The following is a 14,928-nucleotide window of genomic DNA, read 5'->3' on the forward strand; positions in this document are numbered from 1 at the left end:
CAACCCCGTGCCATGCCCGTTTTTATGGGGAGCCCCTGGATTCAAAAATATGGGGGGACAGAATCCGAGGTACGATTGTCTGAATGGAAGGCTCAACTAGAGTACTTGGCCGACCTACAGGGCCTTAGTGCAGCCCAGCGGCTTCAGTTTGTGTTAAACTCCCTGGATGGAGAAGCGCGGCGAGAGGTGCATGCCGCCCCCGAAGCCGTTAGAGCCAACGCCCAAACCGTGTTCCAGTTCCTCACTGAACAGTATGGTGACCACACCCCCGTAGCTGCCCTTCGCTCCCAGTTCTTCAATTGTAAGCAGGGCCCCCGCCAACCGATTAGAGCTTTCGCCCTGAGGTTGCGAGAGCAATTCGCCCGACTACAGACCCGTCGGGACCACGGGTTGGGAGATGGAGAGACTCTATTGCGGGACCAGTTTCTTCTGGGGTTGAAGGAGGGTCCGGTGAGACAGAGCCTACGTATCCAGTTTCGAAGGGACCCGGGTCTTACGTTTGAAGATCTGAAGAAAGAGGCACTGGCCCTGGAAGGTGATGAGACTGAGGTGAGTGGTTCCCCAGTGTGTGCGGTTGTCAGTGAAGTAGCACCAGCACAACCCGGAGGCCCTGACTGGAAGCAAGCACTGAAGGCTGAACTTTTGAAAGATGTCCGCGATCAGATGTCTGAACTGTCTAAAGCCCTCGTAGGAGAATTGCGCCAAGGACGGGCGCGGGAGGAACCACGGCCGGCGCCCCGAGACCGAGTGTACTCAGAGGGAGGCCGAGAGCCGTTCAGGCGCCCGAACCACTTTAACCGGCCCCGTTTCGAATGGGACGAGCAAGGGCGACCCATCTGCAACCGCTGTGGCAAACCAGGTCACTATAGCCGTCAGTGTGGGCCCCGCAGGGCGTCAGAAGGGGGTTTTTAGGTCGGCCGGCCACTGTGGGTCGTGTGGCCGGGACCCCTCGAGAAGACCCTGGAAGAGGATATGGCTCTAGGAGCCAGATGATTGGGCGTAGCCCCGTGGCGAAGGTGAGAGTGTGCGGCAAGGAGATTCAATGCCTGGTAGACACAGGCTCCCAAGTGACGTTGTTTGCTGAGAGTTTATCCGAAGAAGTGTTTGGGAAACAAGGGGCACCAGGGGCGGAGGCCCCCTGGCTTACTCTGAAGGGCGCAAACGGCCTCGACATCCCATATATTGGCTACCGATTGACGGACCTAGAGGTTCACGGAGTGATGGTCCCCCAGAAAGGTGTGATTATCGTGCAAGACCATTGTCTGGGTGCACATCGAGCCCTGTTGGGCATGAATGTCCTCGCTGATTGCTGGGAAGAGCTATTTCGGGCTAGGCCCGTATCGAAGATACCACCTGCAGAGAGGCCCAAGTGGGAGTGTGTGGTAGCTGACTGTCGAAGGGTGCAAATGAGCCAAGTCCGCAGGGAACAGGAAGAGGTAGGAAGAGTGATGTGTCGTTTTGCTTTGTCTGTCCCCGCAAAAAGTGAGGCTGTTGTGTGGGCGCGAGTACCGCCCCGAAGAGCGGGCCCAGAAGAGTGGGTGCTGGTGGAGCCCCATGTGGATTGTCCACAAGTGGAAGTGGCACGAGGACTATCGACGGTCCGGCGGGGGAGAGTCCCCGTGAGGATACGGAATGTACATCCATACGCGGTGCAACTACATCGGCACCAACGATTAGCCCGTCTGACAACGGTTACATCCCACCAAGTAAGGGAAGAGAGGGATATTAGTTTTCGTCAGGTGTGCCCCACTGTCATCGAGGTGGCCCCGACACAAGTAGACACCCCATGGGGTGGTATGGAGAGGAGTGTGCCGAGCCACCTGGCGGGTGAGTCGTTACAAGGGGAGGATTTAGAGCAGGCACAGACACAGAAGTTACAGGCCCTCCTTCGGAGATGGCAGCACGTGTTCGCCACCCACGATGAAGACTACGGATGCACCCAGGTGGTACAACATCATATACCTACCGGGGATGCAGGGCCCAGCCGGGAGAGGTATCGCCCAATTCCGCCCACTTTGTATACCGAGGTACGTACACTCCTGCAAGGCATGCTGAAGCAAGGAGTTGTTAGGGAAAGCAGCAGCCCGTGGGCGGCCCCCATAGTGCTGGTGCAAAAGAAGACGGGGGCTTGGAGATTCTGCGTGGACTACCGTAAGCTGAACCTCGTGACTAAGAAAGACGCTTTCCCCTTGCCACGGATCGAAGATTCGCTTGCCAGCCTCACGCAGTCGGCATGGTACTCTACCCTAGATTTGGCCAGTGGCTACTGGCAGGTGCAGGTGGCCGAAGCAGACCGGGAGAAGACTGCCTTTACAACCCCGTTTGGACTATTTGAATGGGACCGGATGCCTTTCGGGCTCTGTAACGCTCCGGCCACCTTCCAGCGGCTGATGCAGCGGTGCTTGGGAGGTCAGTTAATGGAGTCAGTATTAGTTTACCTGGATGATGTGATTGTCTACTCCCCAGATTTTGATTCACACCTGAGGCACCTCGAGGAAGTCTTTCGGGCCATGGAGAAGTACGGATTGAAACTACAGCCCAATAAGTGTCACTTACTACGGAGAGAAGTCAACTTTCTGGGCCACGTGGTCAGTGCGGCTGGAGTGTCCGTAGATCCTGGAAAGGTATCGGCCGTGAAGGACTGGAAGGCCCCGAGGACAGTGAGGCAAGTGCGATCCTTTTTAGGATTTGTGGGATACTATAGGCGTTTCATAAAGGACTTTTCAAAAATTGCTAAACCCCTTAATCAGTTGCTGGTTGGCACAGGTCGTAACCGGGGCCGGGGGTCGCCCAACGTAGACTGGGATGCAAATTGTGAGTCGGCGTTCCAGACATTGAAGCAGGAGCTGCTACAGGCCCCTATCTTGGCATACGCAGATTTCACAAAACCATTCCTTTTGTATACAGATGCCAGCAATCTCGGGCTGGGAGCGGTGTTGGCTCAACGGCAGGACGGAGTTGAGAGGGTCATCGCGTACGCCAGCCGGAGCCTCCACCCAGCCGAGAGGAACGATGCGAACTATAGTTCTTTCAAATTGGAGCTGCTGGCGTTGAAGTGGGCCCTAAGTGAGAAATTTAAAGACTACCTCTGGGGTGCCAAGGTGACGATCATTACAGACAATAACCCCTTAGTACACTTGCAGACGGCGAAGCTGGGAGCCGTGGAGCAGCGGTGGGTGGCCCAACTGGCCAACTTTGACTATCAACTACAGTACCGACCAGGGCGTGAACACACGAACGCGGACGCCCTCTCAAGGCTGCCCGAAGCGGAAAGCCCCGGAGGGGCCAGCCCGGAGGAGGGCTATATGGTAGGAGCAGTAGAGGCACCAGGCAGCAGACAAGAGGCCGTGCCTGAGAACTGGGGATGGGATCCCCGTCGGTGGAGGGAGAGACAGGCCAGGGATCAAGATGTGCGGCTGGTAAGAGAATGGCTGGAACAGGGCCGACGGCTGACGCCAGCGGAGAGGTTAGCCCAGACGGATACTGGGAGGAGGCTGCTGGGGCAATGGGACAGGCTGGAGCTGAGAGATGGCGTTTTGTGCAGAAGGGTCAGTGACCCGAAGTTGGGCGAAGAAGTACGCCAGATCGTGGTACCCGCAGATGAGGTAACGGCTTTAGTTTCGGCGTACCACAACCAGTTGGGGCATCAGGGACAGGAGAGGACCGTGTCCCTGCTTAGGAGATTCTTCTTTTGGCCCGGGCTAGAGGCATCGGTGCACGCCCTAATTCAAGCTTGCCCGAGATGCATATTGTTTAAGTCCAGACGGGAGGTCCGAGCGCCAATGGTACCCATCCATGCGAAGGCCCCCCTTCATATCATGGCTATGGACTTCTTGACACTGGGCCGACCACGAGATCGCTACCAGAACATCTTGGTAATAACGGATTTGTTCACAAAGTACGCTTGGGCTATCCCCACCCTCGACCAGACTGCAACCACCACCGCTACAGTTTTATGGCGGGCCGTCTTCCAGACGTTCGGATGCCCGGAGTTTCTGCACTCCGATCAAGGAGCCAACTTTGAGTCCAGGGTAATTAGAGAACTATGCCAGTTGTACGGTTGCACGAAAACTCACACCACTTCGTATCATCCTCAGGGGAACGGCGGCTGTGAGAGATTCAATCAGACCCTATTGGGGCTGCTGGGGACCTTGGACCAACAACGGCAGGACGATTGGGTGAGTGCCTTGCCAAACCTCCTACAGGCCTATAACAACAGTATACATAGTACTACGGGTTACGCTCCCACTTACCTGATGTTTGGCAGACACATACGAATGCCTACTGACCTGGTCCTAGGAGTGATAGCCGACCAAGAGGAAGCAAGTGTAACGGAGTGGGTGGGGCGCCATCACCAGCGCTTGCATTTCGCCTACGAGCAGGTGTCGAAAAGGATACAGACGGCAGGAGAGAAAAGTAAGCGGTTGTATGATCGGACTGCTAGAGAAGCCCCTCTACTGCCAGGAGAGAGGGTGTTGGTGAGAGATAATCGGCGGCAGGGGAAGGGGAAACTGAGTGACCGTTGGGAGGCCACCCCTTATGTAGTCTGCCGGCAGCAGAGGCCGGGGCAGCCGGTCTATACCATCCGGCCAGAAGGGAAGTCAGGCCCCGACCGTGTGGTGCACCGGAACATGATTCGCCCATGCCCTAACTACCCTGAAGCCGTGGAAGAAGTCCCCACGGAACCTGTACCAGCGGCCCCCTGGATTGAAGGTTGGGCTGTGGTACCAGGGAGACCCGTGGTGGCACCACCCCCGATCGCCCCGAGAGAACCAGAAGCAGCCCCTGAACAAGCTGAGCCCGATTCACCAGTGAGACGATCCCAGCGAGAGAACCGAGGCCGACCCCCTGCCCGCTATGGGGAGTGGACAGCCCGAGGACGTTCTAGGGACTAGAACGGATTGGCGGGGGAGGATGTCACAAGGTGACGATCTTTAGGGGCGGAACCAAAATTCGGGAAGTTTGGTTCCGCCCGGAAGTGTTTCCGCCCGGACCGGAAAAACAGAACACCGGAACTTCCGGTAGCGCCGTAAGAAGGAAAATCAGGGAATTCGATGCACCTGTGCCTAGTTAGGGACAGCGGTTGGTGATTGGAGGATACGCTGGACAAGGCAGTACTTAAGGCCAAGTTATTTCACAGTCTGGGAAGCTCTCTTTGGTGTGTGTGAAGCACTGGGTTGTGCCCGTCTTGGTACGCTGCTGGTAGCTGTCTAACTCTCTCTCTCCCTCAGGCTGGAATTGTATGATTGTGAAGACATCGCGAACCTTAAAGGTTGAGAAGTGAACAGATTATACGGCGAACTGAGACGACGTGAAAAAGGGGATTGGAAGTGGCATTGATGTGAGTACTAAGAGCCAGTCGAAAGTGCCCTGTATATTGACCTGGCGTTGTGTAGATCTCTCCAGGAGGAGGAGGGTGGCCCTACCCCTAATATAGTGTGGTGGGAGAGCCGAAGGAATACTTATTGAAGTAGTCGCAACGACGACATCACTAGCTAGGCCGCATATTCCATCGCCAGATCCGAACCAAGCGAAGTGAAGGAAGACGGGTGTCCTTTCCGTACACTGAGTGTGGTGGGTGAGTCTTCGTGCTGTGAAAACCTATAATTTTGACGTGGTGTTGTATATTGCTGTGGGCTGCTGTGTATTGCCGTGTGTCCTGTCAGATAAACCCCCGCCTTCACGCACTTCGGCGTGGGAGGACAAGGAGATTGCTGGTCCTAGCCTAGTTCAGTACAGTATATGTTGTGAGCGTGCTTCAGATCTCCGGAGATAGCACGGCACGCTGTGTCCAGCCCAGAGGTGAAAGCCATCCAAAGCAGAGTAACTGTGTTTTGTGTCCAAGTTGATACCTGTGGAGAGGAAAGGAAAGAGAGTGAGTAACACAAGGAGAAACAGAGGAAACCTGTACTTACAGTACGCTGTGTTCAGCCCAGAGGTGAGAGCCATTCAACGCAAACTAACGGTGCTATTGTGCCCAAGTTGATACCTGTGGAGAGGAAAGGAAAGAGAGTGAGTAACACAAGGAGAAACAGAGGAAACCTGTACTTACAGTACGCTGTGTTCAGCCCAGAGGTGAGAGCCATTCAAAGCAAACTAACGGTGCTATTGTGCCCAAGTTGATATCTGTGGAGAGAAAAGGAGAGAGAGGTGAATAACACGAGGAGGAATAGAGCGAACCCTGTACTTACAGTACGCTGTGTCCAGCCCAGAGGTGAAAGCCATCCAAAGCAGAGTAACTGTGTTTTGTGTCCAAGTTGATACCTGTGGAGAGGAAAGGAAAGAGAGTGAGTAACACAAGGAGAAACAGAGGAAACCTGTACTTACAGTACGCTGTGTTCAGCCCAGAGGTGAGAGCCATTCAACGCAAACTAACGGTGCTATTGTGCCCAAGTTGATACCTGTGGAGAGGAAAGGAAAGAGAGTGAGTAACACAAGGAGAAACAGAGGAAACCTGTACTTACAGTACGCTGTGTTCAGCCCAGAGGTGAGAGCCATTCAAAGCAAACTAACGGTGCTATTGTGCCCAAGTTGATATCTGTGGAGAGAAAAGGAGAGAGAGGTGAATAACACGAGGAGGAATAGAGCGAACCCTGTACTTACAGTACGCTGTGTCCAGCCCAGAGGTGAGAGCCATTCAAAGCAAACTAACTGTGCTATTGTGCCCAAGTTGATACCTGTGGAGAGAAAAGGAGAGAGAGAGTGAATAACACGAGGAGGAATAGAGCGAACCCTGTACTTACAGTACGCTGTGTCCAGCCCAGAGGTGAGAGCCATTCAAAGCAAACTAACTGTGCTATTGTGCCCAAGTTGATACCTGTGGAGAGAAAAGGAGAGAGAGAGTGAATAACACGAGGAGGAATAGAGCGAACCCTGTACTTACAGTACGCTGTGTCCAGCCCAGAGGTGAGAGCCATTCAAAGCAAACTAACTGTGCTATTGTGCCCAAGTTGATACCTGTGGAGAGAAAAGGAGAGAGAGAGTGAATAACACGAGGAGGAATAGAGCGAACCCTGTACTTACAGTACGCTGTGTCCAGCCCAGAGGTGAGAGCCATTCAAAGCAAACTAACTGTGCTATTGTGCCCAAGTTGATACCTGTGGAGAGAAAAGGAGAGAGAGTGGGTAACACGAGGAGAGACTGAGGAAACCTGTACTTACGCCGCTGCCTGTGGAGAAAGAGAAAGCGAGTGAGCACCCAAGGAACGAACTGTGTGAACCAGTACTTACTGTGAGCTGTAATCAGCGAAGAGGTGAGAGCAAAACCAAGCTGAACTAACTGTGCCTGTGTGTCCCAGCCGCTGCCTGTGGAGAAAGAGAAAGCGAGTGAGCACCCAAGGAACGAACTGTGTGAACCAGTACTTACTGTGAGCTGTAATCAGCGAAGAGGTGAGAGCAAAACCAAGCTGAACTAACTGTGCCTGTGTGTCCCAGCCGTTGCCTGTGGAGAAAGAGAAAGAGCGTGAGCACCCAAGGAACGAACTGGGTGAATCAGTACTTACTGCGAGCTGTAATCAGCGAAGAGCCGTTGCCTGTGGAGGAAGAGAAAGAGAGTGGGCACCTCGAGAACGAACTGTGTGAACCAGTACTTACCGTGAGCTGTATTCAGCGAAGAGGAGGAAGAAGGAGGGCGCTACGGATACCTAAGACTCAGGCCGGGGCCCGAGCCCCACGCCCCGGATCCCCGTGGCCCCCTTGCTCCCTGACCTCTTCCCGGCTATAGCCCATCTGGAGGGCCGAGTCAGAGCTTAGTTTTAGTTGCCCTTTCCCTATTCCCCAAGCTATTTTTAAATATTTAAATAAAGATTGTTTTATCACTTACTTGTTCTCGTGTTGTTTGGCCATTGGGTCGGGTTTGGGGACCTCCTCGAGGTGGAAGTTGAGAAGGGGTGTGGCTTAGTTAAAGCATAGCCAGCCCCTGGGTGTGACAACTGCATTAATCAAATGTAGCTATGTAACTTCTGACCAAATTTTGTCTGAGCAGTCAGCTCTTTTTCTAATTTTCACTTTTCAACCTCTTCTTTCAGTGCTTCCTTAGTAAAAACAAAATCATCTGGTTGAAAACAGCAGTTCTCTTATTCTATGTTAGTAAAGCAAGTTCTTAATTGCAGGAAAATAGCAAGCATTTTTTTCTTCTTTGCAAAATGCAGAAATCAGCTACCTTTATTATCTAAGTATACTGCAATAAAACAAAATAACCCCTTTTATAACAGCATGACATGCATATCGTAAAATAAAGACTGGTATTGTTAAATTAATGTTTCCTAACCAACATAAAATAATTCCTATTATTGCAAATAAAATAATTTAATTTAAATATTTAAGCAACTAGTTCCCTTCCTTTTTGTAAAATGCCTATGGCTTTTGAATCAAAATGTCTATTAACTTGGTCACCCAATCTTGCTCTCATTCCGCATTGCACAAGTTATTTATTTTAATTAATTGATTTATTTATTTAATTTACACAAGCCCAATCTCTGAAACTCTGTAATGGATAAACTTTCATACTGTATCCCAGGGATAACAAGATACAAATTTTAGATGTCTTCACATATTAGATATTAAGTTTTATGCACATGCATCTTTTAAATTCATCTATTAATATAAGTTATTAAATAATAAATGCATATCTTATTTTAATTAATTTATTATTATTTTTATATTCTGCACAGTCCCTTTCTTGGAACATTTTTATTTATTTTTTCTCTAAAACAACATTCATACAGTTAACTTTATTGTTTTAGTGCTCCTGCACTTATCCGTCTCTGTAACCTAATCACTCTCAAGTGATGGTCCAGGAGGGGAGAGCACCTCTTGCTCCACCAGATATAGAATCTATTTTTTCACACCAACACAGCCAGTCACACAGACACTTACATTAAAACGTACATAAATACAGAGTACTCTACACTCTCCTGAGTGACCTGTCAGCTCTACTCGCTCTTTCACTGATACACTTCCTCAACAAAGTAAAAATCAGTACTATACAGGATTTTCTGCCTTCCCTAAGGACTTTTTCCGCCTTTCCGTTTCAGACCTCTGTATCTTACATATACAGAGCGGTATCCAAAGGACTTTTCCTCTATAATACATCTGGCTCACGTGTATTGCTGTCCCTTATAGGCCCAGCCCACAATGAACACAGACCATTGCATGCAATGTATTTCTGCCTACACTATCCAGATTAAAATCAGGCCTTTTCCAAAAGACCTTTCAGTAAACCAAATATGTATATGCAGTTTTTCTTCTGGAAACAAAACCCTCCATTTTTATTTAATTAGTTCTAAATTTGGAAGAGCAGATTTTAAGTGACCTTACCGCTCAGAATTGACCGGTCAAGAACACACACTAATTATATAAGCAAAAATGCTTACCTTATATTCTATGGTGGCCACCACTGTGTGTGTGTGTTGCTCATCAGTCAGCCCAAAAGCGGCCGTCCACTCTGCTGCTCCTTTCCAGTCCCTTCGTGGTCGCCAAATGTAGTGTATTTTCGTCTGCCATGGATCTGAGGAATCACACTGTCTCGGGGTTTGGTTTCCATAAGAAAGATTTTATTTTCAAGAGAAAATAAAACCGAGAAAGCTCTGCAGAACAGTCTGTCGAGTCTGTGTCGGTTCTCTATTTTATACAGTGCTTCTGAAGGCGTGCCCATGTTCAATACATTTCATGCATATGGTTCTGTTTATCAACTCTTTTACCTTTTATGGCGGTCTCTCCAGCTTGCTTTTAGGATGTAGAATTTATTTTAAGTGAAACGAGGAGGCCTAATCATATATTTTGTCTTATGTCAAAATAGGGTGTCCAACTTTACTATATGCTGTATTTTGGTAATGTCTGCACCAAGGAGGTCTGATCATATATTTTGTCTACTGTCCAAATAGAGTGTGCAGATGCACCTTATACTATACCCCTGCACTCTCTGCACATTCCATTCTCAGGCAGGCCTCTACATACACTCAAATGCATGATTATAACAGTAGAATAACTTCATACATAAATGGCTAGAGTCACATTGATTATGCCTGATTAGTTTACATATTGACCAATAAAAATCTTCCACACAAACAGGGATAGCAAAGGCAGCAGGTAATTCCATTTCCAAATCAGATCCTGATAATGCTAATGCTCTTTTGAACAGGTCAACAGTTGCTGACAGGCTCTGTGGCACAATAGATAGCAAACTGGACTTCTAGACTGCCAGATGAGTCCATTCAAAGGTTAACTAATGGCACTTGGCCAACAAACCCATAGGCTAGCTGGCCACCCCGAATCAGTTGTCAAAAAAACTATTTTAGGCTGTGCAGAGCCTGGCCGTTGGCCTCTTATCTGGATGCTTTAATCCTCTAAGTGCCGCTCCCTGTGAGAGTGTGTGCAGGTTGGCGCCGTGGCTTAGTTAGTTAAAGCTTGTGTCGTAAATAGGACATACTGAATTCAAATCCCAGCACTGTCTTTGCTGGTAATCAAACACCACCTTGGGTTGTGTGGTTTTGCTTTGCGCAATCAGGCGGTACAGAGGAGCGTCAGAGCAGCATGCGATTTCATTTGTCAACCACCCCTCAGCTGCTGCCGAAGAATTCTGACTCAAGTCAACAACGCAGCAAGGCGCCGTGGCTTAGCTGGTCAAAGCGCTTGTCTTGTAAACAGGAGATCCTGGGTTCGATTCCCAGCAGTGCCTTTTAACAGGTGGCTCTGCTCTGTGGATTCTTTCTTGGAAAGGAAGCCCTTACAGATCCTCCACTTTTCCAACCACATACCAATTGCAGAGAGACCCACATATCTTGTCCTTCCCGCTCCCCAAATGCCTGAACTCAATTCAACGGACTGGCACAAGCCAGGAAAAAAAAGCTCCACACATGGCTCTGTGGCGCAATGGATAGCGCATTGGACTTCTAGACTGCCAGATGAGGCCATTCAAAGGTTGTGGGTTCGAGTCCCACCAGAGTCGTTACTTTTGACATTCTATTAATGGCGCTTGACAAACAAACACATATGCTCTCTGGCCACCCCTCCAGTTATAAAACTCTAAGTCTCACTTTCTTACTGGGTACATGCAAGTTGGTGCTGTGGCTTAGTTGGTTAAAGCGCCTGTCTAGTAAACAGGAGATCCTGGGTTTGAATGCCAGTGTTGCCTTTGCTGGTGATCAAGTGCCGCCTTGGGCTGTGAGGTTTTGCTCTCTGTAAAAAGGGGTGATAGAGCAGCATGCAATTTAATTTGTGAACCACCCCTCAGCTGCTGCCGAAGAATGCTGCCCAGAGTCATCTCAACAATGCAGCATGGCTCAGCTGGTCAAAGAGCTTGCCTTGCAAACAAGTGATCCTTGGTTTAGGACTGCTGCAAGCCTGGAAGGAGCTACTGCATGTGGCGCATAGTGTAGCGCATTAGACTATTAGTCTGCGGTTTGAGGCAATATTCAATTTGTGGGTTTGAGTCAAAACAGATTGGTGACTTCTGGCCTTTCGTTTATCATTAAATTGCACGCTTATGCCCTCGGGCAACAGAAAGTTGTGAAAAATCTCATAAGCTGACCAGCCCGTGGACCTTTGTCCTCACTGCTGGATATTTTGATAAACTTACTCACCATCTGAGCGCTCTGCTTGGTGCTGTGGCTTAGTTGGTTAAAGCGTCTGTCTCTTATACGGGTGATCCTGGATTCAAATCCCAGCGGTGCCTTCAGTATCCCTTGTGTGCCTCAAGCATGTGCTTTTCTGAGATCGGACTGCAAACAGGGATAGCAAAGGCAGCAGGCAATTCCATTTCCAAATCAGATCCTGATAATGCATATGCTCTTTTGAACAGGTCAACAGTTGCTGACAGGCTCTGTGGGACAATAGATAGCAAACTGGACTTCTAGACTGCCAGATGAGTCCATTCAAAGGTTAACTAATGGCACTTGGCCAACAAACCCATAGGCTAGCTGGCCACCCCGAATCAGTTGTCAAAAAACTATTTTAGGCTGTGCAGAGCCTGGCCGTTGGCCTCTTATCTGGATGCTTTTATCCTCTAAGTGCCGCTCCATGGGAGAGTGTGTGCAGGTTGGCGCTGTGGCTTAGTTGGTTAAAGCTTGTGTCGTAAATAGGACATACTGAATTCAAATCCCAGCACTGTCTTTGCTGGTAATCAAACACCACCTTGGGTTGTGTGGTTTGCTTTGCGCAATCAGGCGGTACAGAGGAGCGTCAGAGCAGCATGCGATTTCATTTGTCAACCACCCCTCAGCTGCTGCCAAAGAATTCTGACCCAAGTCAACAATACAGCAAGGCGCAATAGCTTAGCTGGTCAAAGCGCTTGTCTTGTAAACAGGAGATCCTGGGTTTGATTCCCAGCGGTGCCTTTTAACAGGTGGCTCTGCTCTGTGGGTTCTTTCTTGGAAAGGAAGCCCTTACAGATCCTCCACTTTTCCAACCACATACCAATTGCAGAGAGACCCACATATCTTGTCCTTCCAGCTCCCCAAATGCCTGAACTCAATTCAACGGACTGGCACAAGCCAGGAAAAAAAAGCTCCACACATGGCTCTGTGGCGCAATGGATAGCGCATTGGACTTCTAGACTGCCAGATGAGGCCATTCAAAGGTTGTGGGTTCGAGTCCCACCAGAGTCGTTTCTTTTGGCATTATGTTAATGGCGCTTGGCCAACAAACACATATTCTCTCTTGCCACCCCTCCACAGTTATAAAACTCTAAGTCTCACTTTCTTACTGGGGACATGCAAGTTGGTGCTGTGGCTTAGTTGGTTAAAGCGCCTGTCTAGTAAACAGGAGATCCTGGGTTCGAATCCCAGCGGTGCCTTTGCTGGTGATCAAGTGCTGCCTTGGGCTGTGAGGTTTTGCTCTCTGTAAAAAGGGGGTGCAGAGGAGTGCTAGAGCAGCATGCAATTTAATTTGTGAACCACCCCTCGGATGCTGCCGAAGAATGCTGCCCAGAGTCATCTCAACAATGCAGCATGGCTCAACTGGTCAAAGAGCTTGCCTTGCAAACAAGTGATCCTTGGTTTAGGACAGCTGCAAGCCTGGAAGGAGCTACTGCATGTGGCGCATAGTGTAGTGCATTGGACTATTAGTCTGCGGTTTGAGGCAATATTAAATTTGTGGGTTTGAGTCAAAACAGATTGGTGACTTCTGGCTTTTCGTTTATCATTAAATTGCACTCGTATGCCCTCGGCCAACAGAAAGTTGTGAAAAATCTCATAAGCTGACCAGCCCTTGGACTTTTGTCCTCACCGCTGGATGTTTTGATCAACTTACTCACCCTCCCAGTGCTCTGCTTGGTGCCGTGGCTTAGTTGGTTAAAGGGTCTGTCTCGTTAACAGGAGATCCTGGGTTCAAATCCCAGCGGTGCCTTTAGCATCCCTCATGTCTGCCTCAAGCATGTGCTTTTTTTGAGATCGGACTGCAAACAGGGATAGCAAAGGCAGCAGGCAATTCTATTTCCAAATCAGATCCCGATAATGCTGATGCTCTTGAAAGTGAAAGTGAAGTGACATTCAGCCAAGTATGGTGACCCATACTCAGAATTTGTGCTCTGCATTTAACCCATCCGAAATACACACACACACACACACACACACACACACACACAGCATGCAATTTAATTTGCGAACCACCCCTCAGATGCTGCCGAAGAATGCTGCCCAGAGTCATCTCAGCAATGCAGCATGGCTCAGCTGGTCAAAGAGCTTGCCTTGCAAACACGTGATCATCGGTTTAGGACTGCTGCAAGCCTGGAAGGAGCTACTGCATGTGGCGCAGAGTGTAGTGCATTGGACTATTAGTCTGCGGTGTGAGCCCATATGAAGTTTGTGGGTTTGAGTCAAAACAGATTGGTGACTTCTGGCCTTTCGTTTATCATTAAATTGCACGCTTATGCCCTCGGGCAACAGAAAGTTCTGAAAAATCTCAAAAGCTGACCAGCCCTTGGACCTTTGTCCTCACCGCTGGATGTTTTGATCAACGTACTCACCCTCCCAGTGCTCTGCTTGGTGCCACCACCTCTCAGATGCTGCCGAAGAATGCTAACCAGAGTCTTCTCAGCAATGCAATATTGCTCAGCTGGTCAAAGAGCTTGCCTTGCAAACACGTGATCCTTGGTTTAGGACTGCTGCAAGCCTTCAAGGAGTTACTGCATGTGGCGCAGAGTGTAGCGCATTGGACTATTAGTCTGCGGTGTAAGCCCATATGAAGTTTGTGGGTTTGAGTCAAAAAATTTTGTCCTCTGTCCTTACTGCTGGATGTTTTGATCAACTTACTCACCCTCCCAGTGCTCTGCTTGATGCCCTGGCTAAGTTGGTTAAAGCGTCTGTCTTGTAAACAGGAGATACCGGGTTTGAATCCCAGCGGTGCCTTCAGGCTTACGGCCATACCAACCTGAGGGCGCTAGAGAGCTACAGGAAGTGTTGGCTGCAGTTGGGAGAGGAAGGCTTTCCTCCATTTTGATTTTTCTGTTAGTGTTTGTTTTGTGAGGTTTTTTTTGGACTTTAGTTTATTTTTTGTGTGTTTTTTTCAGTTTTAAACCACCTAACAGCAGCATCTTGCTGGCTGGAGGGTGGTTATTTTTTTGTGTGATTTTTGTACAATGGACGGATTATTGGCAAACGACACTGGACAGGCTGGAGAGACACGCATGGCAAACGACCCTGGACTGGAGTATCGACAACGAGCAGGACATGGTAAAAAACAAGATGCAAGAAATAAAGTTGGTGAAAGGAAATACTTAAAGGAGGCAACTGTGATTGTGAATGTGGAGAACGTAAATGAGGTGAGAGCTGTGGATATTATTAAAGCGGTGACGGAAAAATGTGTATATGGTAAAATTTTAGCACTAAGGCCAAGATAAGGAAAGGAATCTGAACTGACAATGGAGAAAGAAGAAACATGTGATGAACTGACTGAGGGATTGTTAATTAAAAGAGTGAACTGTGAGATAAAG

At 49.2% G+C, this 14,928-nt stretch overlaps 7 non-coding genes across 7 annotated transcripts; all 7 read left to right on the forward strand.

Moving 5' to 3' along the window:
* Nucleotides 1–10,603: 10,603 nt before the first annotated feature.
* trnat-ugu (transfer RNA threonine (anticodon UGU)) lies at nucleotides 10,604–10,677 on the forward strand. Its single transcript has one exon. It is a non-coding gene; the product is annotated as a tRNA-Thr (tRNA).
* Nucleotides 10,678–10,857: 180 nt separating this feature from the next.
* On the forward strand, nucleotides 10,858–10,947 carry trnar-ucu (transfer RNA arginine (anticodon UCU)). Its single transcript is given in 2 exon segments — nucleotides 10,858–10,894; nucleotides 10,912–10,947. It is a non-coding gene; the product is annotated as a tRNA-Arg (tRNA).
* A 652-nt stretch (nucleotides 10,948–11,599) lies between these two features.
* trnak-cuu (transfer RNA lysine (anticodon CUU)) lies at nucleotides 11,600–11,673 on the forward strand. Its single transcript has one exon. It is a non-coding gene; the product is annotated as a tRNA-Lys (tRNA).
* Nucleotides 11,674–12,260: 587 nt separating this feature from the next.
* On the forward strand, nucleotides 12,261–12,334 carry trnat-ugu (transfer RNA threonine (anticodon UGU)). Its single transcript has one exon. It is a non-coding gene; the product is annotated as a tRNA-Thr (tRNA).
* A 180-nt stretch (nucleotides 12,335–12,514) lies between these two features.
* Nucleotides 12,515–12,604, forward strand: trnar-ucu (transfer RNA arginine (anticodon UCU)). Its single transcript is given in 2 exon segments — nucleotides 12,515–12,551; nucleotides 12,569–12,604. It is a non-coding gene; the product is annotated as a tRNA-Arg (tRNA).
* Nucleotides 12,605–12,718: 114 nt separating this feature from the next.
* On the forward strand, nucleotides 12,719–12,792 carry trnat-agu (transfer RNA threonine (anticodon AGU)). Its single transcript has one exon. It is a non-coding gene; the product is annotated as a tRNA-Thr (tRNA).
* Nucleotides 12,793–13,269: 477 nt separating this feature from the next.
* Nucleotides 13,270–13,343, forward strand: trnat-cgu (transfer RNA threonine (anticodon CGU)). Its single transcript has one exon. It is a non-coding gene; the product is annotated as a tRNA-Thr (tRNA).
* The last annotated feature ends 1,585 nt before the right edge of the window (nucleotides 13,344–14,928 follow it).

Source organism: Carassius carassius, chromosome 28 (genome assembly GCF_963082965.1).
Source record: "Carassius carassius chromosome 28, fCarCar2.1, whole genome shotgun sequence".
In the NCBI taxonomy this organism is placed as follows: Eukaryota; Metazoa; Chordata; class Actinopteri; order Cypriniformes; family Cyprinidae; genus Carassius; species Carassius carassius.